This window comes from Chlorocebus sabaeus, chromosome 1 (assembly GCF_047675955.1).
Source record: "Chlorocebus sabaeus isolate Y175 chromosome 1, mChlSab1.0.hap1, whole genome shotgun sequence".
NCBI lineage: Eukaryota > Metazoa > Chordata > Mammalia > Primates > Cercopithecidae > Chlorocebus > Chlorocebus sabaeus.
In genome coordinates, this window is record NC_132904.1 from 50,256,928 (window position 1) to 50,283,148 (window position 26,221).

Sequence of the window (26,221 nt, forward strand, 5' to 3'; positions counted from 1 at the left end):
TATTAGGCCCTTTAGGGCTCTCTCTCTCTCCCCTAGATATTTTTCCTCCTCTATTACTTTCTTTAACAGTAACCCCGGAATGTCTTTGCTTTTCCATTGAGCAGACCTCTCTTCCTTCTTCCCACCATGTCTCTTGGGCATGTTGGGTCACATGCCTTGAATTACAATGAAGTTATGTTAGACCTGTAAAGAAAGCTCTAACAACTTCCAAGTCAAAAGTGCTAGAACCTTATGGACGCATTTTCAAAAGTATATCCATAAATCCTAGTAACTTTCCACAAAGAAGAGGTTTCTGTGGTCAAGTAAATTTGGGCAGTGTTGTAGATGCTTTCCTTCTCATGTAGATTGTAGATTTACAAGGTTCTGAGAAGTCTTCAGTTACATAAACTAACTCAGAATGAGTCCTGGAATCAAAATACCTGTGTTCAAATCTGGGCTCTGCCACTTTCTAGCTATGTAAGCTCTTTAAACCTCTGTTTTCTCATTTGAGATAAGGGAAGTCTATGGTACTATTTAATTGAGGTTGCTGTGAGAAGTGGGTGAGATAATTCATTTGAAGCTTTCAACACAGTGCTTTGTACATTCACTCATTTAGCAATTATCGTGTCAAGGGCCCAGGTCTCAAGGAGCCTACATTCTAATGGAGGAGGGAAGAGGAAGACAATAAGCAAGTAAATAAATAGAATAATTTCAGATAACGACAAGTACTATGAGAAAAGTAAAACATAATGATATTATAAAGCACAATTAGGATAAGAAGGGCTGTTTTAGATGGGAGGATCAGGAAAGGCATTTTTGAGAAAGGCATTTTTGAGAAAGGCATTTTATCTGAGACCTGAGATATGAGGAGACTGGAATTATTTATCAATTTATTCAGTCATTCATTCAAAAAATGTTTATTGAGTACTTAGTGTATACCACAAATTGTTTTAGGCACCAGGGATAAAGCAAGAAACAAAATTCTATAAGACTGTCTGCCCTGGCCAGGCGCAGCGACTCACACCTGTAATCCCAGCACTTTGGGAGGCCGAGGCAGGTGGATCACGAGTTCAGGAGGTCGAGACCATCCTGGCTAACACTGTGAAACCCCAGCTCTACTAAAAATACAAAAAATTAGCCGGGCGTCGTGGCGGGTGCCTATAGTCCCAGCTACTCGGGAGGCTGAGGCAGGAGAATGGCGTGAACCCAGGAGGCAGAGCTTGCAGTCAGCAGAGATTGCGCCACTGCACTCCAGCCTGGGTGACAGAGCGAGACTCCATATATATACATATATATATATACACACACACACATATATATATATATATATATATATATCTGCCTTAATGCACCTCAAATTCTACTATGGAAAAACAAAAAGAAAAAGGAAAATACATAATATCCCAAGTGGTTAAGTGCTATGGGGAAAAAATATTTAACTTCACATTTTTAAACAGGGATGCAGGGATTCCTCACTGAAAAGTTGACACGTAAGCAAAGAAAGACCTGAAGGAGGTGAGGAAATGAGCCATGCAGAAATCTAGGAGAAGAGAATTCTAGGCAGAAACAGCAAGTGCAAAGGCCCTGGGGCAAGAGCATGCTTGACTTATTCAAGAAAGAATAAGAAGGGTGAATACCTAAAGGAGGGTAAGTAAAAGGAAGGGTAGTAAGAAGTGAAGTGGCAGAAAATGTAAGGATAAACAAAAGTCTGGAGCAAAATTCCTCCAGGCAGATAGAACAGCAGCTGCAAAGGCCCTGAGTCAGAACCAGGGCCTGGTTGGCCTATTCAAGCAACAGAAAAATGGCTTATAGAGCTGGAGTAGTCTAAGCAAGGGAAAGCATACAGATGAAGTCTGAGAACTTTCTGGATCAGATCACATAGAGCCTTATCATAGGCTGGTATAAAGAATGTATATTTTTTGTAAGTACATTAAAAAATAATTGACTATATTTGCTATTGTTGTGATTCATGAGACACTCGTATGCTAAACAGATTGAGAAATGCTGTTTCAAAGCCAATTTGAATGAACACTCTTGCCCATCCTTCCTATCTATCCCCATGTGTTGTGGATTATGTCACAGTAGGACTATAGTAAGAACTTGATAATGGGTCTCCATACTCTGTTTCTTCTTTCTTAAGTTACCATTGATTGAATCACTCCCCTTCTCAAAAATTTGTATTGATTTTTTTACTTGTAGGATCAAGTCCATGCCCAGTAGCTATCAAGGATTTCAAGGTCTCTCCCTACATCTCCCTCCACATACTCCCGTTAAAGGTGCTGAAATTGTGCTCTAAATGTGCATGCATGGTTATAGCTCCACCATTTAGTTCATGCCATTTCCTCAGCCCAAATTCTCCTTTCCCTCATTCTTTGCCTGTTGAAAGTTTTCTTTTCATTCAAAGCCAGCACAGCGCCTATTCCTCTCCAAAATTGTTCTTGATATTCCTAGACAGAGTCACTCATTCATTCCTTCAACCATGTACCTGTTGGTGTCACTTGTACCTCAGTGGTGTGTTTGTCAGATTGCATTTCTGCAGACTTAGTTGTTGTCACATCTCTCACTTTCATTAGATTGTAAGCATATTAAAGGCAAGGGCTGTATTTTCATCATATCTTCCAGAAGTACTACCTAATACAATTGTCAGTATGTAGTACATGCTCAATAAGTTGCTGATTAAATTAAATTTAAGAGGAAGTAATGTGATAAACACCTTTAGGTAAAGCACTGAGACACAAAAAGAAGAAAATGGCTATACTGTCAAGGAGTTTATAAATCAATAATGGTAGCTTCCATTTATTGAGTCCTAACTATGATACTGGCACTGTTCATATAGTATGCCATTTAACACTCATAGCAACCCAATGGAGTAGGTGTTATAACCCCTAGTTTAAGAATGAGATTAAGTAACTTAAACAAGTTTATAGAATAAACAATAGGATTCAAACTTAGGTCCCTCTAGTTTCCAAGCCTGTGCTCTTTTCCCTATACATGGTGTCAGCTGGGATCCTGGGATCTAGCCAGGAAAAACAAAAAACAAAACAAACAAACAAAAAAACCACGTCTTTCAGAGGAAGGGAAATTGTTTCAACAGAGGATTCGTTATGTAGATGAATGGAGCAGTGAAGAAGTCAAAAAGGGAATGGTGAAGTAATTCACAGATTAGTACAATTGGGAAGTTATTCTCCTTGTTGCAAGGGTGACACTGAGAGAAGCAGTTGTCACGAGAGCCCAGAAGCCTTGGCTGTCAGGCAGAAGGAGCCAAAACCACCAGGAGAACTGCCCGAGTAGATCAGGAGAAGGAAGGGAGGGGCTGTCCAGAGGGAAACTGCCAGATTCCAAAGGATGCAGGTAACAGAGTGAAAAATGGCCTGGCTTCTCTCTTCCCCTGTTTTCAGTCCTCCTATGGTGCTTCTCATTGTTTTAACCAATTAAGAACCAAAGAACGAGACAGCCTGTGAAAAGGCAGCAACAGAGCAGAGCAGGGAAGCGGTGGGAATGGATCTGAGACTAGTGTCAGCAAGCTACCTTTTTTACCTGAAATGAAAAGAGTATAAATTAAATAGCATTTAATTTGGGGCTAGGATGAATGGCAAAGATACTAAGTAAATTCAAAAGAAAGAGATTGAGAAGCCAAGGCAGGCGATCATGAGGTCAGGAGATCTAACCATCCTGGCCAACATGGTGGAACCCCATCTCTACTAAAAATACAAAAAACTAGGTGGGCATGGTGGCACACCTGTAATCCCAGCTACTAAGGAGGTTGAGGCAGGAGAATGACTTGAACCTGGAAGGCAGAGGTTTCAGTGAGCCGAGATCGCGCCACTGCACTCCAGCCTGGCAACAGAGCAAGACTCCGTCTGAAGGAAGGAAGGGAGGGAGGGAGGGAGGGAGGGAGAGAGGAAGGAAGGAAGGAAGATGGCTGCAGAAGCAAGGGAAAGATTCTTCAGCAGGGGAAAGTTACACCAATTCCTTAAAAAAGGTAGACTTTCTATAGGTGAAAAGAGTAGGGTGGGTAGGTATTCCACACAGAAAAAAACTACCTAAGTATTTTCCCGTGGGCAAAGAATACTATTCATTCTTTTTAAATGTCTTTTTATTTGGGGGATAAAATACAATACCTATAATATATGTGTACAGTATAAAGAATAATGAAAAACACCCACATGCATACTACCCAGGCTCCGGGAGTAATACATCATTTATCTGAATTTCCTTTTTTTTTTTTTTTTTTTTTTGAGACAGAGTCTCACTTGGTCGCCCAGGCTGGAATACAGTGGAACGATGTCGTCTCACTACAATCTCTGCCTCCCAGGTTCAAGTGATTCTCCTGCCTCAGCCTGCCAAGTAGCTGGGATTACAGACATGCACCATTATGCCCAGCTAATTTTTGTATTTTTAGTAGAGTTGGGGTTTCACCATGTTGGCCAGGCTGCTCTTGAACTCCTGGCCTCAAGTGATCCTCCAGCCTTAGCCTCCCAAAATGCTGGGATTACTGGTGTGAGCCACCACACCTGGTCCAATTTACTTTTAAATGTGTCAAAAAATAAGTGGATTAGTAGTTAGAGGATTGTTAAAAGATAGATAGATATGTGGTAATAAAATGTTACTAAATGGATAGGCAAGAATAATAAAATGCTAATGGTAAAATCCAGGTGGCAAGATTGTAAATTTTTCAACTTTCTTGTCTGTTTGAGAATTTTCTCAATAAAATACTAGAAGAGAAATTCCATGCCTAAAAGATTCTAATTTAATTGGTTGTGTTTGGGTCTGGACACCAGATTTTTTTTTTCTGCAGTAAAAGACTGCAATGAAGTCTTACAGTGGAGGGGAGAGATTGGGCTCAGCACCCCAGAACCACTCAAGAGCTCTCTGGATAGATTCCACTCTGCAGCCATGTTTGAGGGCTACTGCACTGCAGTATGCCATGGAATCACAGAGCCAGCGTGAACAGAACAGAGAAGTGGGTAAGTAGGAAGGGTGAATAAAAGAGGGGCAAATTTCTGTCTGCATATCAGAGGTGAGGCCTCCAGGCTGGAAATGTATGTGCTTTCTGCATTGGAATGGGTGGATGAACTGCGTGTGAAAGAGGCAAGAGAGGTTTAGCAATTCAGCGGCCACTGACAACATAGGCTTAGCCAGGATTCACTGAAGTTCTTAAAAGGGGACTCAAAAGTTTATATTTAATGTAAACTTTTAATTTGGCAATGACTCGTCCATCGCAATGTTTCCTATAGCTTTAAATCGGGTCATCTATTCATTCAGAATAATACTTTTAGCATGTTATCTCCCTTTGTCCCTTGAGAAGTATAACATCCACTTTCAACATATATATAGAGATGCATTTATATGTTTTATTTTTTTAAGTCATCTTTATGGAGATGAAGAAAGAGACCTGTTCAGAAAGAAGGGAAGCAGAAAGAAAATGTTATACCTTTGGCAGCCCTGGACTGTTGGGTCAGCAGAAAAGGAACAAGAGATAGGTAGGCCTGGATAGTGTAGGAACCAGCAATCGAGCCTAGTGTCAGGCTTGGAAATTTGACAATTCCAAAGAAGCATGTATAACCCAATTAATCAGTAAAGAGAGTAATTGATGCTTCCCAGAAAACGGATTTCTATACTGCCTAATTACAATATGCCCTCTGCAGTAATATGAATATCTTCTATAACCCTTCCTCTATCTCCAGCTATTTTAAAATCTTACTCTGAGGGTTACTGTAGTATCTAAGGTTGTTTGTCTCTATAGTAAATGATCCCAGTCCATTTAACCACGTGAAAGGAGACAGGAACACTAGCATCTGATCCTCGTCATGGGACCCCCGCCTGTCTCACTATAATTGCCAGCTGGAGACAGAACAGGGCCTAAGGGCAAAGGCAGACTGGCATATGAGGAAGAGAACCAAAGGTCGGTCACAGAGCAGCTGTGTCACAGGTGAGATCTAAAGGAAAACTGCTGGGCTAAAAGCAGGAAGCAAACAGAAGTTCAGGAGCCAGAAGAATGCAAGAACACATCAGGAAGGGGGATATGAGACACGAATAGAATCAGGGCTTTGGCCATGAATGAGGCCAGGGTACCTCAAGCTCATTCTTGTTGAGAGCTTGCCCTGTGGTGCTTGGGTAAGCAGGAAAGAGTTAGGCAGTGCAGGTTGGGACAGTCTTTTAAAAAAAAGAAAAAAAGAAAAAAAAAAAAAAACACTCCAAACCATATTATCACATAGCCTATTAATTGACACTTATTTTGATGCCTCTGAGCCATCCAGAAGAGGCTAAATGTGGTATCTTCCACTTAAAAAGTAAGGGAAATATGTGAAATATTTTAGAAAAACCTGTGAATAACATGGTTTAAAAAAAAAAAGGGGGGGGCCCTTTTACCTCTGAAGGGATAACTTTTAGCTGCCAGGAAAATTCACATATGTATAATCCCACATTGCCTCCATAAATCTAGGTAGCTATGGCAGTGATTCAGAGAAGTGAAGGCATCGCTTTTTGACTTTGAATGTCTCCATTTCTCCCAGCTGGTATGACAGCGATTTTCCTTTCTCCCTTATTTTGGAGTTGTAAGGTATATTAACATTCTTACATAGCTTTGATCCAATATATAATTTTTTAAAAAAACTTTCAAAGAAGGACTTTATAGACTGGCATTAGCCACATGCTTATTTGCTGTGTCCACAGGACTGTGACACTGTAATTGGCTCTGCTGGGGATAATCACTCCCTAAGAGACAGATGGGGTTAGGGTAGGAGGGTATGAGCCCTGAGGCCATGTGGAGTAGTAAAGGAGTCCCCCAAATGAAAAGAGACTGCGTTTTCAGAAGCAGGGGTGTGGGAAAAATACTGGGCAGATATCTACCACAACCTAACAAGTGCACACAAGTAATGAGTGAAATAGCAGGGACTTTAACTTATGTTTGTCTATTTTTAAACATCTATTTTTCTCCTACTGTTGTGTCTCCTTTGCTGGGGAAAACTTTTATAATTGCTGCCAAACTCCTGTTGTTTCACTCTGTCTGCCCTCTCTCCTACACTGCTTTTACCCCCAGCCTGGAGTCCACTTGGGTAGAAATGCAGCATATAATGAGCCCAAAGTTAATCATCTGCAGGTTTGCCCTGATAAGTCACAGTATGTTTGCTGCGCTCCTTCCAAGAGTCAACAGCAGCTGAGGGGATGTGCTGAGAGTGGCCTATGGCATTCTGAGCGCTGGCCCGGATGGGAGGCAGTGTGTTGGGGAGTCTATCTGAACACCACCATCTAGAATGCCTCTGTTGCCCTGAAGGCACTCATCTGCATCTCCAGTGGACACGGCTTAGAGATGCCAAAAATTGAGCCAAGTTCACTGGATGTACAAATGGCCTGACGTCAATGGAATTTATTCATAATTTAGGCCTCATGTGTGATGTACTGTCTGAACTCAGTGATCTGTCAAAACAATCAGGGAAGAAGAGGAGAAGGAATAAGAAAAGGTGGAGGAAAACAAAGAGGAAGAAGAGAAGTGAAAGGTAGAAGAAACAGCAGAGAAGAAGAAGAGGAAATTAGGACAGGGCCAGGAGCTGTAGCAGCACAGGTTCAGCTTTTGGCTCCTGGGGCCAATGGTCCCTGTAAGTTTGTTGAAAGCATCAGTGCCAAATAAAACATGGCCTTTTAAAGCACCGAATTACGTGAGTGCAGAGCTGTTAAAATCAGTGTAGCAAAAATCCAGCTGGGTTTGGCCGTTGCCACAAAGTACAAAATGATGATCATTTGTACTGCCAAGACCCAGGGTTCTCCAGACGTGGTGGCCTGAGCAGAGTTACTTGGATATACATTCAGTTGCCCATTCTTTAAAATAAGGAATCTACTATTAAGAAGTGTATGAGGCTGGGAGCGGTGGCTCACGCCTGTAATCCTAACACTTTGGGAGGCCAAGATGGGCAGATCACTTGAGGTCGGAGTTTGAAACCAGCCTGACCAACATGGTGAAACCCCATCTCTACTAAAAAATACAAAAAAAAAAAATTAGCTGGGCCTGTTGGCCTGTGCCTGTAATCCCAGCTACTTGGGAGGCTGAGGTAGGAGAATTGCTTGAACCTGGGAGGCAGAGGTTGCAGTGAGCCAAAATCGCACCACTGCATTCCAGCGTGGCGACAGAGTGAGACTCCATCTCAAATAAAAAAAAAAAAGAAAGAAAGAAAGAAATGTATGAAGTGGATATTTGCTAGGGTTTTTTTGGTGGTTGTTGTTTTGTTTTTGCTTGCCCTATGTCCAGAGGGGGATTTATTGTGAAACTAACACAGCTTAAGCTTCAGAAGCCTTCAGTTGCATGCAAGGTTCTGGGAGTAATGGAGTATTCTAGGTGGGGAGAGAAAGCCAAGTTACAATCAACAAGCATTTATATGTTAGCATTTCTGGTAAATTGTCTAAATCGATCTAAGAAGTTAAGAACCTAAATCTCCAAGAGTTCAATAATTGGTTGGGATTTATTTTCTCATTCTAAATAAAACTAACTTTTATGCCTGTTTTAAATGTGTAAATTTTTTAAATTAAAGAAGACCCCAAAATTATAAAGCTTTAAGTTCCACAAAATCTGAATCTATCCCTATCTGCCTCAATTGCCTTTCTTCTGCAAATCAAGGTAACCAAACCTTGATTTGCCTTTGTGGAAAGGTTTTCTGCTCTCTCAGCAGTAGACACATGATCCGGGTTCAGGAATAAGTATGTGATCCAATTTGGGCTAACAAGAATCAGGAGCGAAGTTTTTGCTGGACCTTCTACCAGGGTTATTAAGTTGAAAGTTACTAAGTTGTGTGGAAACACAAGTGTGGCATTGCCAACAGCTATCTTGCTTTTACAAGAGGAAACTGCCTGAGTATAAAATTAGTATAGAAGAAAGCAGAGCTAAGAGATATAAAGAAGTCAAGTCTTAACAATCTGACTTTGCAACCCTGAAACCATACTGAAGTTACTACAGATAATCCTGGGCTTTTCAGATAGACAAATCGATAAAAACCTTTTTTTTTTCTTAAGCTATTTTGAGTTGGGTTTCTGTCACTTGCAACTGGGTCTTGACTATTACAGGTCCTTATATGCTAGAAAAATAATTATTATTATTTCAACTCAGAAGGTGATTTTTTAGTGTATTTACCTCTGAATAGTTACAACATAGATAACACTTACTGATCACTCTTATTAAGGGTTTTACTCATATTAACCCATTTGAATCTCAAAAGCAACCTCATGAAGTATGTACTGGTATTATCATACCCATTTTACTAAAGAGGAAATCAAAGGCACATAGAAGTTAATTAACTTGTCCAATTGGTGTACACTCTGGTTTTAGACCTTGGATTCCTGACTGTTATACTGTGCTGCTTGAGCCAACTGATTCAGATGCTACTAACATCCTTTTAAGAAAAGCTCTTATACCAAGACTTCATTAGAGGTTGCCAGCCTATGAATTATATGCCCTTAGAACAAATGCAAGTGTGGGCAATATAGTTCACTTTTGTCAGAATTGGCTGAGAATGACAGCTACCAAAAATATAATAGACTATTCACCAGCCAATATATGTACACCAGCCAATGGGACCCAACATCAAATCCCTCTTTTCTTATTCAGAAACTTTCTAAAGGTTCTCTCATATGTGTTTCCCTCTGTCCTCTTTCCCTCAATTCATCCCATAACTACATAGCTCCCTGGTGTCAGTATGACACTTTCTATCTGTAGCTCATCTGTCATTCCCATCACTCCTGATGTATTGTCACTGGTATTAAGGGGAATTCCAACATGATTCCACTTCAGTAGTTTTCATGCTGAAGATGGGAGAATGAACTGAGGGTTCCTAATCTTCTTAAACAACCCCTGTTATGCCTCCAAACTGGATAACCTCTCAGTTTCCTACAATTCCCTCTTCTTGTGCCCCTTCCAGTCTTACTCCCTTGTGTTCTTTTCTGCCTATGGCCCCAGTCTGACAGGCTTAAGATCTAAAGCCTGGATCCCACTATCACCAAACCAAGTATGTATTTCAGACTTGAAGCCATAATGATCTGATCCTTTCATTTTTCAGCAAATGTTTATTAAGGACTTACTAGTCACTGGGGATTTAGGGATGAGTATGACACAGTTTTATCTTTCTAAAAGCTCTCAAAGTATTAGACTCAGGGGAAGTTAAGATGGGACACAAGGCCAACAGTTCCCATGAATGGAGTGACTTAGAATCACAGCAGAGGCAGATGCAAACTCATTGAGGAGAATGAGGAGGCTTTTTAATGCAGGATAGAAAATGGAGTGGCAGGAAAAGTGGTCTGGAGGTGTAGCAGGAATTATGCAGCAGAGAAGAGCATTCCAAGCAGATGGAACAGCATGTTCAAGGCTAGGAAAGCAATAAAGGATAAGACATGTTTGAGAAGTAGCAAGAATTTTAGTATGGCAGGAGCAGACAGTCTTTGAGGGAGAATGGTGAGAGATGAGTCTAAAGAGTAGGTAGAGGCCAGCTTGTGAAATTCTTGTGTGTTGTGTTCTGGAATCTGAAATTCATCCATTATTCATAGAGAGCCAATGAGATCTCAGGCTAGAGTGACATGATTAGATTTGTATTGCAGACAGATCACATGAACAACAGTGTTACTCTCTTGTAGTAATCAGATCTTTCTTTCCAGCCCTGCCCTTTGGATTTGAGGTTCTTCAGATCAACCCAATTTGTGGCCTCCATTATCACTACAGATAGATTTTTCTCTCTCTTCCCTCAACACACAATCAATATACCTTGAAGCTCCCTCTTACCCATCTATCAGCCTTGGAATAGTATTTCTTCAGAGGAGCAATTCTCAAACACATGTGGGTGTGTACCTTGTAGGAAGGATATATCATGTTCACTTGGAGGGCATTTTCAAAGTACATGTGCCTTTGCATCACACTCCCCTCTTGCTCTGAAATTCTAATAGGCCAAATGTTTGAGGGGGGTTTCTAGGGGAACTAGCATTTTGTAAAAGTCTATTATTTTAAAGAATAGAAATCTAGACATGGAAACTCTAATCAAGACATATTCCTCTCAATCTCTTAGTTGTTATTAAAATACTACAAAATCTGCATTTATATTATAATAGTGATACCTCTTATAGTTGGTCAAGAGTTGGCCCCAAAAAGGATACATCCATGTCCCAATACTTGGCCCCTGTTAATGTTGCCTTATTTAGAAAAAAAAAAAAAAAAAAAAGGTCTTTGCAGCTGTAATTAAGTTAAGGATCTTGAAATGAGATCATCCAGATGGATTTTAAATCCAATTACAAGTATCCTTATAACAGACAGAAGAGTAAAAGACAAGGACAAAGAGGAAAGGCCAGATGAAGATGGAGGCAGAGATCAGAGTTATGTAGCTAGAAGCCAAAGAGTGCCTGGAGACATCAGAAGCTGGACAAGGCAAGGAAGCATTCTCTTCTAGAACCTTCAGAAGGATCATGGCCCTGCCAATACCTTGATTTCAGACTTCTGGCCTCTAGAATAGTAAAAGGATAGATTTATGTTGTTTTAAGTCACGAGGTTTGTGGTAATTTGTTATGGCATCTCTGGAAAGCCAATACACCTTCTTTCTAATAGGTTATGCCTAATAGTTACTTTTCAGAGAGGAGATAATTTCCAAAGTGTTGTATGATAGTATGATGTAAATGAATTTAGGCCAGGTAACTTAGTCCCTTTGAGCTGGTTTCTTCACCTAATCCCATCCTCACAGAATGTTGAGATGATTCAATGAGATGAAATAAAACTACCCAGCAGACAACTGGCAAAAACCAGTCTCTCAAGGACTTATCTATTTGAGAATAGGACTCAACACATGTTACTTAGACACTCTGTTGAAACAAGATCTCCCAGGAGAAGACTGGGATAATTAACATGAAATGCCTGGGCCTCTATCAGAATGTCTTTTACATGTAACCACTTACACCCATCTGGTATCAGCTCTTGTTTGTCACCAACTAACCACTGCCCTATCCTGCAACCTTCTCTACTTCCTGTTTACTTAGATAGTTGCTTCCTGACTGACAAAACTGAATGGTTTCAGCCAGACTGCTTTTCCCCTGGGCCCATGCCAAAAATACCTTCTTTACTTTATGTTTCTCATTCTGCTTTCTTCTTATGGTAGAATCCATCACATTAATGAGTTGCAAACTGCTGCCCTGAGCTATCCCCAGCTAATCAGTTAGTCTTCTTCCTAGCTATTGGATTAAATCTGCTCATGGTTGCACTGCCATTAAGTAGTGAAGGCGGGATCTAAACTCAGGTACTCATCTCATAAAGAACATACTTTAATACTACTACAAATTTTCTCCTTCCAATGATGATCTTCCCTCCATTCCACCTCTGCTATCCACTTCCACTGTCATACCATAAACCCTCACATCACGTCAACCTGCCTCATCTTCAAATCACTAATTCAGGCATCTCACCTTCTGACTAACTTCAGATAGAATCAATAGAAAAAGAGGGAAATCCTCCCTAACTCATTTTATGAGGCCAGCATCATCCTGATACCAAAGCCTGGCAGAGACACAACAAAAAAGGAGAATTTTAGACCAATATCCCTGATGAACATCAATGCAGAAATCCTCAATAAAATACTGGCAAACTGAATCCAGCAGCACATCAAAAAGTTTATCCACCATGATCAAGTTGGCCTCATCCCTGGGATGCAAGGCTGGTCCAACATATGCAAATCAATAAACGTAATCCATCACATAAACAGAACCAACGACAAAAACCACATGATTATCTCAATAGATGCAGAAAAGGCCTTTAACAAAATTCAACAGCCCTTCATGCTAAAAACTCTCAATAAGCTAGGTATTGATGGGACATATCTCAAAATAATAAGAGCTATTTATGACAAACCCACAGCCAATATCATACTGAATGTGCAAAAACCGGAAGCATCCCCTTTGAAACGGGCACAAGACAAGGACGCCCTCTCTCACCACTCCTATTCAACGTAGTATTGGAAGTTCTGGCCAGGGCAATCAGGCAGGAGAAAGAAATAAAGGGTATTCAATTGGGAAAAGAGGAAATCAATTTGTCCCTGTTTGTAGATGACATGATTGTATATTTAGAAAACCCCATTGTCTCAGCCCAAAATCTCCTTAAGCTGATAAGCAACTTCTACCTTCTACAAGTCTCAGGATACAAAATCAATGTGCAAAAATCACAAGCATTCCTATACACCAATAACAGACAAACAGAGAGCCAAATCATGAGTGAACTCCCATTCACAATTGCTTCAAAGAGAATAAAATGCCTAGGAATCCACTTACAAGGGATGTGAAGGACCTCTTCAAGGAAAACTACAAACCGCTGCTCAATGAAATAAAAGAGGACACAAACAAATGGAAGAACATTCCATGCTCATGGAGAGGAAGAATCAATATCATGAAAATGGGCATACTGCCCAAGATAATTTATAGATTCAATGCTATCCCCATCAAGCTACCAATGACTTTCTTCACAGAATTGGAAAAAACTACTTTAAAGTTCATATGGAACTAAAAACGAGCCCACAATGCCAACACAATCCTAAGCAAAAAGAAGAAAGCTGGAGGCGTTGCACTACCTGACTTCAAACTATACTACAAGGCTACAGTAACCAAAACAGCATGGTACTGGTACCAAAACGGAGATATAGACCAATAGAACAGAACAGAGGCCTCAGAAATAATCCCACACATCTACAACCATCTGATCTTTGACAAACCTGACACAAATAAGCAATGGGGAAAGGATTCCCTATTTAATAAAGGGTGCTGGGGAAACTGGCTAGCCATATGTAGAAAGATGAAACTGAATCCCTTCCTTACACCTTATACAAAAATTAATTCAAGATGGATTAAAGACTTAAATGTTAGACCTAAAACCATAAAATCCCTAGAAGAAAACCTAGGCAATACCATTCAGGACATAGGCATGGGCAAGGACTTCATGACTAAAACACCAAAAGCAATGGCAACAAAAGCCAAAATTGAAGAATGGGATCTAATTAAACTAAAGAGCTTCTGCACAGCAAAAGAAACTACCATGAGAGTGAACAGGCAACCTACAGAATAGGAGAAAATTTTTACAATCTACCCATCTGACAAAGGGCTAATATCCAGACTCTACAAAGAACTTAAACAAATGTACACGAAAAAAACAAATATACAAGAGAAAATCAAATAACCCCATCAGAAAGTGGGCGAAGGATATGAACAGACACTTCTCAAAAGAAGACATTTATGCAGCCAACCGACACATGAAAAAATGCTCATCAGAATTTTGGTCAAAGTCATTCAACAAGTCTCTAGGAAGTTCTAAACTTTCCCACATTTTCCTGTCTTCTTCTGAGCCCTCCAAACTGTTCCAACCTCTGCTTGTTACCCAGTTCCAAAGTCACTTCTGCATTTTTGAGTATCCTTATAGCAGCACCCCACTCTACTGGTACCGATTTACTGTATTAGTCCATTCTCACATTGCTGCAAAGATAATACCCAAGACTGGGTAATTTATAAAGGAAAGAGGTTTAATTGACTCACAGTTATGCATGGCTAGGGAGGCCTCAGGAAACTTAACAATTATGGTGGAAGGGGAAGCAAACATGTCTGTCTTCACATGGTGGCAGGAGAAAGAAGTGCCGACCAAAGCAGGAAAAGCCCCTTATAAAACCATCAGATCTCATGAAAACTTACAATCACAAGAACAGCATGGGGGTGACTACCCCCATCATTCAATTACCTCCCACTGGGTCTCTCCCACAACACATGGGAATTATGGGAACTACAATTCAAGATGAGATTTGGATGAGAACACAACCAAGTCATATCACCATACATCTTCTGAAATCTAGGCAGGGGCATCCAAGCCTCAACTCTTACACTCTGTGTACCTGCAGGCTTAACACTGTGTGAAAGCTACCAAGGCTTATGACTTGCACCTTCTGAAGCAGCAGCCCAAGTACCTGTGTTACTTTGAGCCACATCTGGAGCTGGAGTGGCTGGGATGTAGGGAGCAGTGTGCCCTGGGCCTGACCCACAAAATCATTTTTCCCTCCTAGGCCTCTGGACCTGTGATAAGAGAGGCTGTTGTGAAGGTCTCTAAAATATCTTCAGGGTCTTTTTCCCATTGTCTTGGCTATTAGTACTTCCCTCTCTTTGAGATATGCAAATTTCTGCAGCCTCCTTTAATTCCTTCCCTGAAAGTGGGTGTTTCTTTTATACCACATGGCCAGGCTATGAATTTTCCAAACTTTTACACTCTGCTTCTCTTTTAAATATAAGTTCCAGTTTCAGGTTATTTCTTTGTTCATGCATATGAACATAGGCTTTTAGAGGCAGCCAGGGCAATTCTTGAATGTTTTGCTGCTTAGAAATTTCTTCTGCCAGATACTTTAAATCGTGTCTCTCAAATTCAAAGTTCTGCAGTTGTCTAGAACAGGGACACACTACCACCAGGCTCTTTGCTAATGCATAACAAAAGTGATCTTTGCTCCAGTTCCCAATAAATTCCTCATCTCCATCTGAGACCTCATCACCCTGACCATCTCTGTCCATATTACTATCAGCATTATCAGCATTTTAGTCAAAACTGTTCATCAGGTCTAGGAAGTTCCATACTTTCCCTCATCTTCCTGTCTTCTTCTGAGCCCTCCAAACTGTTCTAACATCTGTCTGTTACCCAGTTCCAAAGCTGCTTCCACATCTTCAGCTACCTTTATAGCAATGCCCCACTCCTAGGTACCAATTTTTTGTATTAGTCATTTCTCACACTGCTACTTAAAAAATACCTGAGACTGGATAACATATAAAGAAAAGAGGTTTAACTTATAAAGAAAAGAGGTTTCACGGGCTATACAGGAAGCATGGCTGGGGAGACCTCAAGAAACTTGCAATCATAGTGGAAGGCAAAGAGGAAGCAGGCACATCTTACATGGCTGGAGCAGGAGAAAGAGAGGGAGTGGAGAGGTGCTACATACTTTTAAACAATCAAATTTCATGATAACTCACTCACTCTCACAAGAACAGCACTAAAGGGGAAATCTGCCCTCATGATCCAATTGCCTCCCACCAGGCCCCATCTCCACACTGGGTATTAAAATTTGACATGAAATTTAGGCAGGACACAGACCCAAACTATATCAATGAGTGTGCCTTTATACATGCATCTAAAAAAATGTACAGGTCACTTCTGAGTAGTTTCAGGAACTGGTAGCTAATGATAATTGTAGTTTGTATAAACTATCCCCAGGCATTAATTGAGTTAACAAAAGTACTATCAGATAAGACTGTGATATACTATGAACAGACAGGCTTTTTATATTTGAAAACTGCATTAAAGAAAAATTGGATCTATTAACCTTGCTGTCACAAAAAATAATCTAAATATTGTTGAGGAAATAATAGTTTATTCTACTCACCTGTTTGGGAAGATCAATTAAAATACTCTCATACTCAGTGTAATGCACTGTGAACCACTTTATATAAAGGTCAAGTGAAGGAGAGAGAACATCAGGCCAAACAGAGACCAGTTTTTTCAGGCATGGGATTCATGGACACCATCAAAGAGATGATGGGTCAGGCCAACTATCTAAAGCAATTTACTAGTTTCAGTCCTAATTCTAGAATTAGAGAGCAGGACATAGTGGCTAATGGTTGTGGAAAGCAGAATAATGACACCCCAAGACATCCATGTACTGATCTCTGGAACTTATGAGTATGTTATGTTACATGGCAAGGAGGAATTATGGCAAGGGTTGCAAATGGAATTAAGTTTACTCATCTGGGGACCTTAAAATAAGATTATTGTGGATTATTTGGGCAGACCCAATGTAATCACGAGGGTTCTTAATTGTACAAGAGGCAAGCAGACAAGTCAGAGGTATCTTAATCTGTTAGTGCTGTTATAACAAAATACCTGAGACTGGGTAATTTATAAAGAACAGAAATTTATTTCTTATAGTTCTGGAGGCTGGGAAGTGTAAGATCAAGGTGTCAGCAGGTTTGGTGTCTAGGGAGGGCTTCATTTCCTGCTTTTAAGATGCACCCTGTTGCTGCCATTTTTGAATGAAATGCATCTTGGAGGAGCCAAACACTGTGTCCTCATATGACAGAAAGCAGAAGGGCAAATAGGGCCTAAGCAGCCAGACCTAGTGGCTCATGCCTGTAATCCCAGCACTTTGAGAGGCTGAGACAGGAGAATCACTTGAGCCCAAGAGTTTGAGACAGCATGGGCAACATAGTGAGAACCCATTCCTACTGAAAAAATAAAAACATAGGCAGACATGGTGGCATGCACCGCTAGTCCCAGCTACTCAAGAGGCTGAAGTGGGAGGATGGCTTGAGTCTGGGAGTTCAAGTTGCAGTGAACTGTGACCATACCACTGCAATTCTAATCTAGCCTGGGCAACAGAGTGAGGCCTTGTCTTAAAAAAAAAAAAAAAAAAGGAAAGAAAACAAATGCCTAGGCTAGTTCCCTCCATCTCTTTTATAAGGTACAGATTCCTCATGACATAATCACTTCCCAAAGGGCTTCACCTCTTAACACTGCCACAATGGGGATTAAGTTTCAACTTGAATTTTGAGGTGACACATTCAAACTATCACAGAAGGAAATGTAATATTGGAAGCAGAGGTTGAAGTGATTCATTGTAAGGTCTCAACTCTCCATTACTGGCTTTGAAGATGGAAGGGGGCCATGACCCAGGGTGGCCCTTAGAAGTTGGAGAAAGCAAAGAAATAGATTGTCCCCTCCAGAGGCTCTTAGAATTACAGCCTGACCAGTGCCTTGATTTTTATTTTTTATTTTATTTTATTTATTTATTTATTTAGAGACAGAGTCTCAGTCTGTTGTCCAAGCTGGAGTGCAGTGGCACGATCTCAGCTCACTGCACCCTCCACCTCCTGGGTTGAAGCGATTCTTATGCCTCAGTCTCTCGAGCAGATGGGACTACCGATGTGAGCCACCTTGCCTGGCTAATTTTTGTATTTTTTAGTAGAGATGTGGTTTCGCCATGTTGGCCAGACTGGTTTCAAACTCCTAGCCTCAAGCAATCCACCTGCCTCATTCTCCCAAAGTGCCGGGATTACAGGCATGAGCTACTGCGCCTGGCATCCAACACCTTGATTTTTAGTTGAAGACAACTCAATTGGTCTTCAGACTTCCAAAACTGCAAGATAATAAACTTGTGTTGTTTAAGCCACCAGCTTTGTTATAATTTGTTATAGCAGCAGTAAAAAACAAATACAATGGGTAATGGAAAAACACCCATTGTTTTTGTCCACACCAGGACAGTGTGGGTGTGGGTGGAGAGCTGTGTATCAATGTGTCCAGCTATGAGAAACTATCCAAGAAGCTGGGAACACAGAGCTAAGTATGTCAAGGCTTAAAATACCATAATAGCCTCTCTCTGACTTATTGGTTTGTTTCTTGGTAAGGTGGAAATAGCCACTCCTTAGCCTCCAAGACTGCAGAGGTGGGCAGCAGGCAATGAGAGCAACTTTTCCCAAAGTAAAGTTTTTTCCTAGTCGGTCACCATATGTTTTTAGAAATTAATGGTCTCCGAAGCCTCCACTCTAGTCCCTGATGGGGAAGACTACAGGCTTCCTAACATTACCAGGATTGCTTCTTGGACATAGTCACAGATTCCTATGAGTGCCTGTCTTCCTTTTATACGTTGTTGGAAACTCAGTCTATTTTGCTTTCTTTCTCAGAGCTAAGAAGAAAAGGAAAGCCCTCACCACTTGCAAGTAAATAACATAAGATATTAGTATTACCAATGATAATAGATACCATTTGAGTTTTGTAAACACACTTCACAAAAATCTTTATAAACTTCATTTCTTTTAACCATCATGATTGCATAAAGAACATGCTACAGATAAAAGAACTAAAATACACAGTGATTAAGGAGCCTGCCCCAAATCATAGAGCTGGCAAGTGGTAACCCAGCCCAATCTTACTGCAGAGTCCATACCCTTATGTACTTTCACCATTATCTTCCACTGCCTTAAGTACTATACTACTTCAGAACTAGCTGCAGACTGGGAATCTCCAGCTTCCTGTAGTTCTCCTAACACAAGAGCAGAGATTTGAACTGAAAAATCACCTCCAATAATAAAATAACAAACATGGTTCAGAAATGTAACAACGTCCTTTCAATTCTGACTTCTATGTCATATTGCCCTACTACTAAGTGACATTTCTCTCCTTAAGCTCCCAGTCAAATGTATCCATCTCTTCCTGGTCTGTCTTCCCATCTCCTCTTCCTTATTTTCTCTCAAACCTCTATTGCTATGACTGATGAAGAAGAGAAGGAAAAAGGATATAGGGTGAAGTAAGAGGAATTGGACTGGGCAGATAGAAGAGTAAGAGTCCAGAGCTATGTGAGACTGGGCAGCACTGATGCTAAGCAGGCCTAGAAACTGAAGCCCAGGGACCTTTAGTTCAGAGCCAAGACTAGATCCCAGCCTAAACAGTGTATCTTATGCCTCCTCTTCCCTGTGTACCTCCACCCCATTCTTGTCTGGGATTCCCAGGTCCATCTTACCAGAGGCATAGAGGTAAGCCATAGGAGAAGATGAAAGGAGCAGAGAGAGTCAATAGAATGCTTGTCTGGTTCAGTTTCATTTAGAATCCCTTGACTGCCTCCTCTAAAGAGCTGTTACCCCTAGCTGTGCTGGCCCCACTGTATACCCATAAGAATTCCTTTCTGTGATTGGCCCACATGAGAGCTCTTTCTCCCTGGAGAAGACAGGTGTTGATCTAGGTGCCTAAGCATTTATTCAGCAGACATCATTGAGCACCAATTCTATACCAGTCGGTGTTCTAGGCACAGGTGAGATCCAGAGATGAACAAGAAAGAGGTCCCCACTACAGTGAATCTTGCAGAAGCAAAGTCTTACACAAAGGACTCCATAAAGCCTTTCCAAAGCAGAGTCAGCCAAGACACTAAGAGCTACCACTAGCCAAGACACTAAGTGCTCCCTAAGAGGATATAGGCTTTGAAACAGACAAATAAATTTCCTTAAGCCTGGCAACTCAGATCCTCCAGGAGTATGCTTGATTTTGTAAGAACACTTATGCAAGGAAGATAAAGATTTCGTCTTAGATGCCAACTCTGAGTAACTGGTAGTTGTGGTTTAGAGTCCTGAGTTAAGGACTGGGAAGTTCCATCTGAGTTCAGCAGGAAAAGAAGCTATGATAGATTAGCAATGTCAACCACATGTATTTAAGGGATGAAAGAGGGCAAATGTGGCACACATTACTATCCCAGCCCTAATGTAGACTATCTGACATTTTTCACAATTGTTTCACATACCTGTTGATTTTCCAACTGGGCAACAAGCTCCAGGGAAGGCAGCATTATGCAGTGGAAGGAGCAGTGGAAGCTGAGCAAAGCAGCTTTTCTTTCTCTTCTGAAAGGTAGCATGGTGGGATGGAATGAGCACAAGGTGCCCAGAATTAGAAAGGCATGGCTTTGGAGTTGGGCACTCCACTCTTCCACAGATTGCTTGATCCTAGACATGTTACAGTCAATTCTTATGCTCTTTTACGATAGTTAATATTCTGTAAAATCTCAAACATTGACTTAGCATTTGCTATGAGCTGTTGCAGGGGAAATACAAAGTTAGGTTCCTGCAAGCCTCTGGTCTCATTTTTATCAACCAATCAATATGTAACCTAGTTTTATGTGTGTTTCTGTTTAAAGACACCTTATTTAATATATATTGTTGATTTATTAACACTGAACTCAGAGCCTACAGGGTTATAATTCCTACCTGAATGAAGCTTATCTAACACACGTTTTCTCTATAAGGCACATCACAGCCTTCTTGCTCTCAGGAACACCAGACAGGACTGCAACATCATTATTTGGAATCATTGTAAACAGCAAAATCACCAAAAAACATAAAAATGAGAAACACGTGGCACTAAATAGACTGCAAAAAGGTTCTTGTTCACAGTATAAGAGATGAAACAAGAAGGCAAGGCATTGATTTGTTCAACCTCAGCGGGGAATATTCATGTTAGACAACTCAAATTTGTCACGGATTTGCTCATATCCATAAATGACCACAAAAGTTCCATGAGCACTGATTTGGGCTTACAAATAAATTTTAGCAAGTAGGCAAATCCATTCATGAATAATGAGGATGAACTGCACTGAGTTTCTGTGAGCCTTAGTAATGATACCTCCCTCACACTACAGATTAAATAAAAGCAAGTATGTAAAATGCCTTGCATGGTTACAGTTAGTTCTTCTTTATACTAGATATTTATATTTTCACTTCCTGTACCTTATCTGCCATGCTCAAATCTGAGAGATAAGTAGATATCGAGAAACTTCCAGCCAAGTGTTTCATCTTTATCCTGGGAGCATAGACCAAAAACTACTCACACCAGCTCAAATAGAAAAGAAGGTGTTTTGAACAGATACAAGAGGCAATCTCTTGAGGCACTGAAGTGCAGGGTTCAGCATAGCTAGGCCAACCTGTGATGGGACTGAAACAGGAAGATCAGAAGAAGTCCCAACTCTCAGGTGGCTGCATCCTCTGCCATCTGTGCCTCTCTGAGCATCTGCTGGAGATGCTTCTCTCAGCAGACTGGTTTCCTCTGCTTTCTCTGGCTTTCTTGCACCTTCATAATTTTGACTCTCATGTGGTTCTGACTTCCATGGCACTGATTCCAGCCTGACTCTACATGTATGGTGCACACCTTTGTTTTTGCCTGTCTAGCACCATTCTCCCTCCCAGTTCTGGTAACAGAGGAACTGACTGGCTCTAGGATTGGCCTGTGAGCGAGACCAGCCATTGACTCTCTCCTAAGGGTTTGATCTGTCTTGGTTATCATCTATCATTTCTGTTGTTATTCTGTGTATCTTTTCCCTGCCTTGTGACTTTTGTTTGCTCAGAGCTCCCGTTTATTCATGGTTCCTGCTTACTCATTAAGTCTGAATACTGGCTTCACTCTGCACATTTCAGCTTTCATTCACTGATGAATTTTTCCCTGTGTCTCTCCAGTTCTGATTATTGAAAGAAAATATCTTAATGACATACTTAATTGCCATGTGTTTGGGCAGAATTTTCCTGCCAGGACACCCTACAGGCCAATGTCCAGCCTATTGATCAGCTTCCCCTAGGTAAGGGCCTGTCATAGCCTAACAAGCAGTAAGCAGAGTTGTAGGGGTTGGAGGTGTGCATACGTTATTGCATGTGGCCACTTATGTTGAAGGATTTACATCAAGCTGGTTATCCAGACCCTTCTCTTTTTCTAACACCTCATGTCCAACTGTGAAGAAATCCTATTAGCTCTACCCTCAAAATAAATTTAGAACATAATCATTTCCCATTGCTCCCACTACTACCCCTCTGCTCCAAGCCACACTGCCTTTCACTTGCATTACTCCAGTAGCTTTAGAGGCCACCTGCTTCTACCCATAGTCTATTCCCAATATAGCAGCTAGAGTGATTATTTTAAAGCCTTAGTCATATCATGTGGTTCCTTTGTTTCACATATACTCCTGGCTCCCCATTTCACTCAGGGTAAAACCCAAAGCCCTAGTCCCATTACCTCCAACTCCATCTTTACTGCTTTCCCTTGCTCACTTCACTCCAGCCACACTGGCCTTGCTTTTTCTCAGATATCCAGGCATGCTCCCACCATGGGGCCTTTGCTCCAGCTGCCCTATCTGTCTGAAAAAAAATCTTCTTACAGATAATGACTTGAGTAACTCCCCTAATTCCTTTAGATCCTTATTCAAATTTCATCTTCTCCAGAAGCCTTGCCTGACTAATTTATTTTATTCTACAACTATGGTGGATAAATGCCATACAGTACACACTGTGGAAATAAATACTATAGTTCCCCACAGATCTATTCCTTCTTGCCCCTGCTTTACATTTTGTTCTTGTACTTATGATTTTCTAACATATTATATATATTTTGCTTACCAGTTATTGCTTATCTCTCCCTGCTAGAATATAAGCTCCACAAAGAGAGATCTTTGTCTGTTTTGTTCCATGATACACCAAGGATTTAGAACAGTGCCTGGCCCAAGCCCTCCATAAATATTTGTTGAATTGAATTCCTTGGTAGGTAGCTATAAACATAGCAGATACACTAAGGCTTTCTCTATGCAATATAAAATGTCTCTCAGGGAAATTCATGGCACTAAAAGCACATATAAGAAAAGAAGAAAATTATCAGATCAATAGTCTAAGCTCACATTCAAGAACCTAGAAAAAGGGAACAAAATAAACACAAAGCAAAGGAAGGAAATATAACAAAGGGCAGAAATCAATGAAAGTGAAAAACAAAGAATAGAGAAAATTAACAAAACTAAGAGCTAGTTCTTTGAAAAGGTCAGTAAAACTGATAAACCTCTAGCAAGACTGAGAAAGAAAAAAGATAAAGGACACAACTTTCTAATATCAGCAATGAAATAGGAGATACCACTATGGACCCTGCAGACATCTAAAGGATAATAAAGGCATACTAAAAACAACTCTATAGACATGAATTTGACAACTTAGTTTAAATAGACCAGTTCCTTGAAAAATACAACCACAAGTCACCCAATATGAAATAGATCATTTGAAGAGCTCTATAGGCTGGGCGCTGTGGCTCATGCCTGTAATCTCAGCACTTTGGGAGGCTGAGGCAGGAGGATTACTTGAGCCCAGGAGTTTAGGGCCAGCCTGGAGAAAAAGTAAGACCCCATCTCCACCAAAAAAAAAAAAAAATTTAATTAGCCAAGCATAGTGATGTGTACCTGTAGCCCCAGCTACTTGGTAGGCTGAGGTGGGAGGATGGCCTGAGCCTAGAAGGTTGAACTGCAGTGAGTTGTGATTGTACCACTACACTCCAGCCTGGACAACAGAGTGGGACGCTTCTCAAAAAAAAGAAGAAAAGAAAAGAAAAGAAAAGTACTGTAACTACTAAAAGAAATTCACTTACTTGTAAGAACGGTTGAAATAAAAAATAGCACCAAATGCTGCTAAGGATGAAGGAAAAACAGATCACTCATACATTGCTGGTGGAAAGTAAAATGGGACAGCCACTCTGACAGTTTGGCACTTTCTTTAAAAACTAAACATATGACTACCATACAACCCAGCAATTGCACCCCTGGGCATTTATCTCAGACAAATGAAGACTTATATTCACACAAAAATCTGTACATGAATCTTTATAGCAGCTTTATTTGTAATACCAAAAACTGGAAGCAATCCAGATATACTTCAATGAGTGAATAGTTTAAAAATTGAGTACATCTATATTGTGGAATATTACTCAACAATAAAAACACATTATCAATACATGCAAAATCTGGATGAATCACCAGAGAATTATGTTGAATGAAAAAAAGCCAAAAATTTACACATCGTATGATTCCATTTTTGAAACATTCTTCAGATGACAAAATTATAGAAATAAAGAACATATATGGCTACCAGGGTAACAGAGTAGGTGGGATGAGGGGGTAGGAGGAAGATGGGTATGATTATAAAAGGGCGGCATGGAATATCCTATGATGTTGGAAATGTTCTGTATCAATATCAGTATGCTGCTCGCGATTCTGTATTATGAGTTTGTAAGATGTTACCATTAGGAGTAATTGGGTAAAGGATATATCTTTTTGTATTACTTCTTACAACTATGTATAAATTTATAATTATCTAAAAATTAAAAGTTTAATTAAAAATCTTTCTCCCAACAGACTTTATTTAATTATGGTTCTCTCATGGGAGAAGAGAAACACATTATTAAATTTAATCATTGATTATAAAATTGCACCTAAATTTCAGAAATGTGAAAAATGGTTAAGCACAACTTAGAAACTAGGAAATATATTAAGTATGCATATTTATTTGTGTAATTATTTGCATCAGAAATAGGGAACCATTTAGAAGAAGAAAAGACAACAAAGTCTTTCTAACAGTGATTATCTCTAAATGGTAGAATTATGGGCATTCTTTTAGCTCATCTGCATTTTCTTGTTTTTCTACAGTGAACACATATTGCTGACGTAATTTTAAAGAAACATGATATTTTAAAGACATTATTTAGACCAACCCTTAATCCATTGCTTGAAAACCTGCAACCAATTCTGAAATAATTAGTCACTTCAGTCTTTAATACCATAGAAACCAATAGCTCCCAAAGCAGCCCAGGCAGCTCTAATTATTTGAAATGAGAGCTGTTGAAAGCAAAGGTCTGCACTGCCTGTGCCATTAGGGGGTTTAAGGATATGGGTTTGATCCCAGCACAGGTCAATTAACTCTGCTTATTCATAGAGGAAAATGGTAAAGGTACACTGCCTGCATGGCTCACAAGGGCCAGGCACTACTCAAACAATGTTCACAAGAGACCCAAACACGTGAAAGTAAACAGGCAGCTCAAATCCATTTCTGCTAAGCACCTCTTCTCATACTGGACAATTTGTCATTTCCTCAAGTGGTCAGCAGGAAACACAAACAGATTGTAAAATAGTTGTTACAATCAATAGTCAGGAATAAAAGTGTAAAAAGCAATCCCATCTCCACATGAAATTCTAAATCCTCATTAAATACTTTAATGCCAACCTAACAAGAACTAAAAAGAAAACTCTGAAACCATAATGACAAAATAAAGGTAATTAGACTGGATGGATAGCCATCTTTGCTCGTAACTGGAAAGACTACATAACCGACATAATAACACTGTCCATATTAATTCATAGATTTAATGCAATTATAATTAATGGGGCATTAAGAGTTTTATAAACCAGAATTTGACATAATAATTGTAAAATACTAATGAATACAGCCAGGCCCGGTGGCTCACACCTATAATCCCAGCACTTTGGGAGGCCAGTATGTGGGTGGATCACTTGAGTCCAGGAGTTTGAGACCAGTCTCTACTAAAACTACAAAAATTAGCCAGGCTACTCGGGAGGCTGGGATGGGAGGATTGCTTGAGCCCAGGAGGCAGAGGCTTCAATGAGCCCTGAACATGCCCCTGCATTTCAGCCTGGGTGGCAGAGTGAGACCCTGTCTCAAAAAAAAAAAAAAAAAAAAAAATGCTTGTAAAGAGAAGCATATTGATTCACGAAGGAAAAAAGATAATGCTGTAGAACTCTTTCATGGATTTAAAAATATTGTTATGTTATGAAGCAGCAATAATCAAAACTCTTAGGCAGTTCCACTGAAATTGAAGGAGCTGTTCTGAGCCAGTATGGTAAAGGAAAATGTTAGGAAAGAGGTCTGGGCTAGA

The 26,221-nt window shown here is 40.3% G+C and overlaps 1 long non-coding RNA gene across 1 annotated transcript in view; it reads left to right on the forward strand.

Annotated features, from left to right (window-relative positions):
• LOC119624490 (uncharacterized) overlaps positions 1 to 26,221 on the forward strand; it is an 86,853-nt gene that overhangs the window by 41,717 nt on the left and 18,915 nt on the right. The window contains exon 3 of the long non-coding RNA XR_012093685.1: positions 4,778 to 4,946. This is a non-coding gene — a long non-coding RNA (uncharacterized lncRNA). The remainder of the gene's footprint in view (positions 1 to 4,777; positions 4,947 to 26,221) is intronic.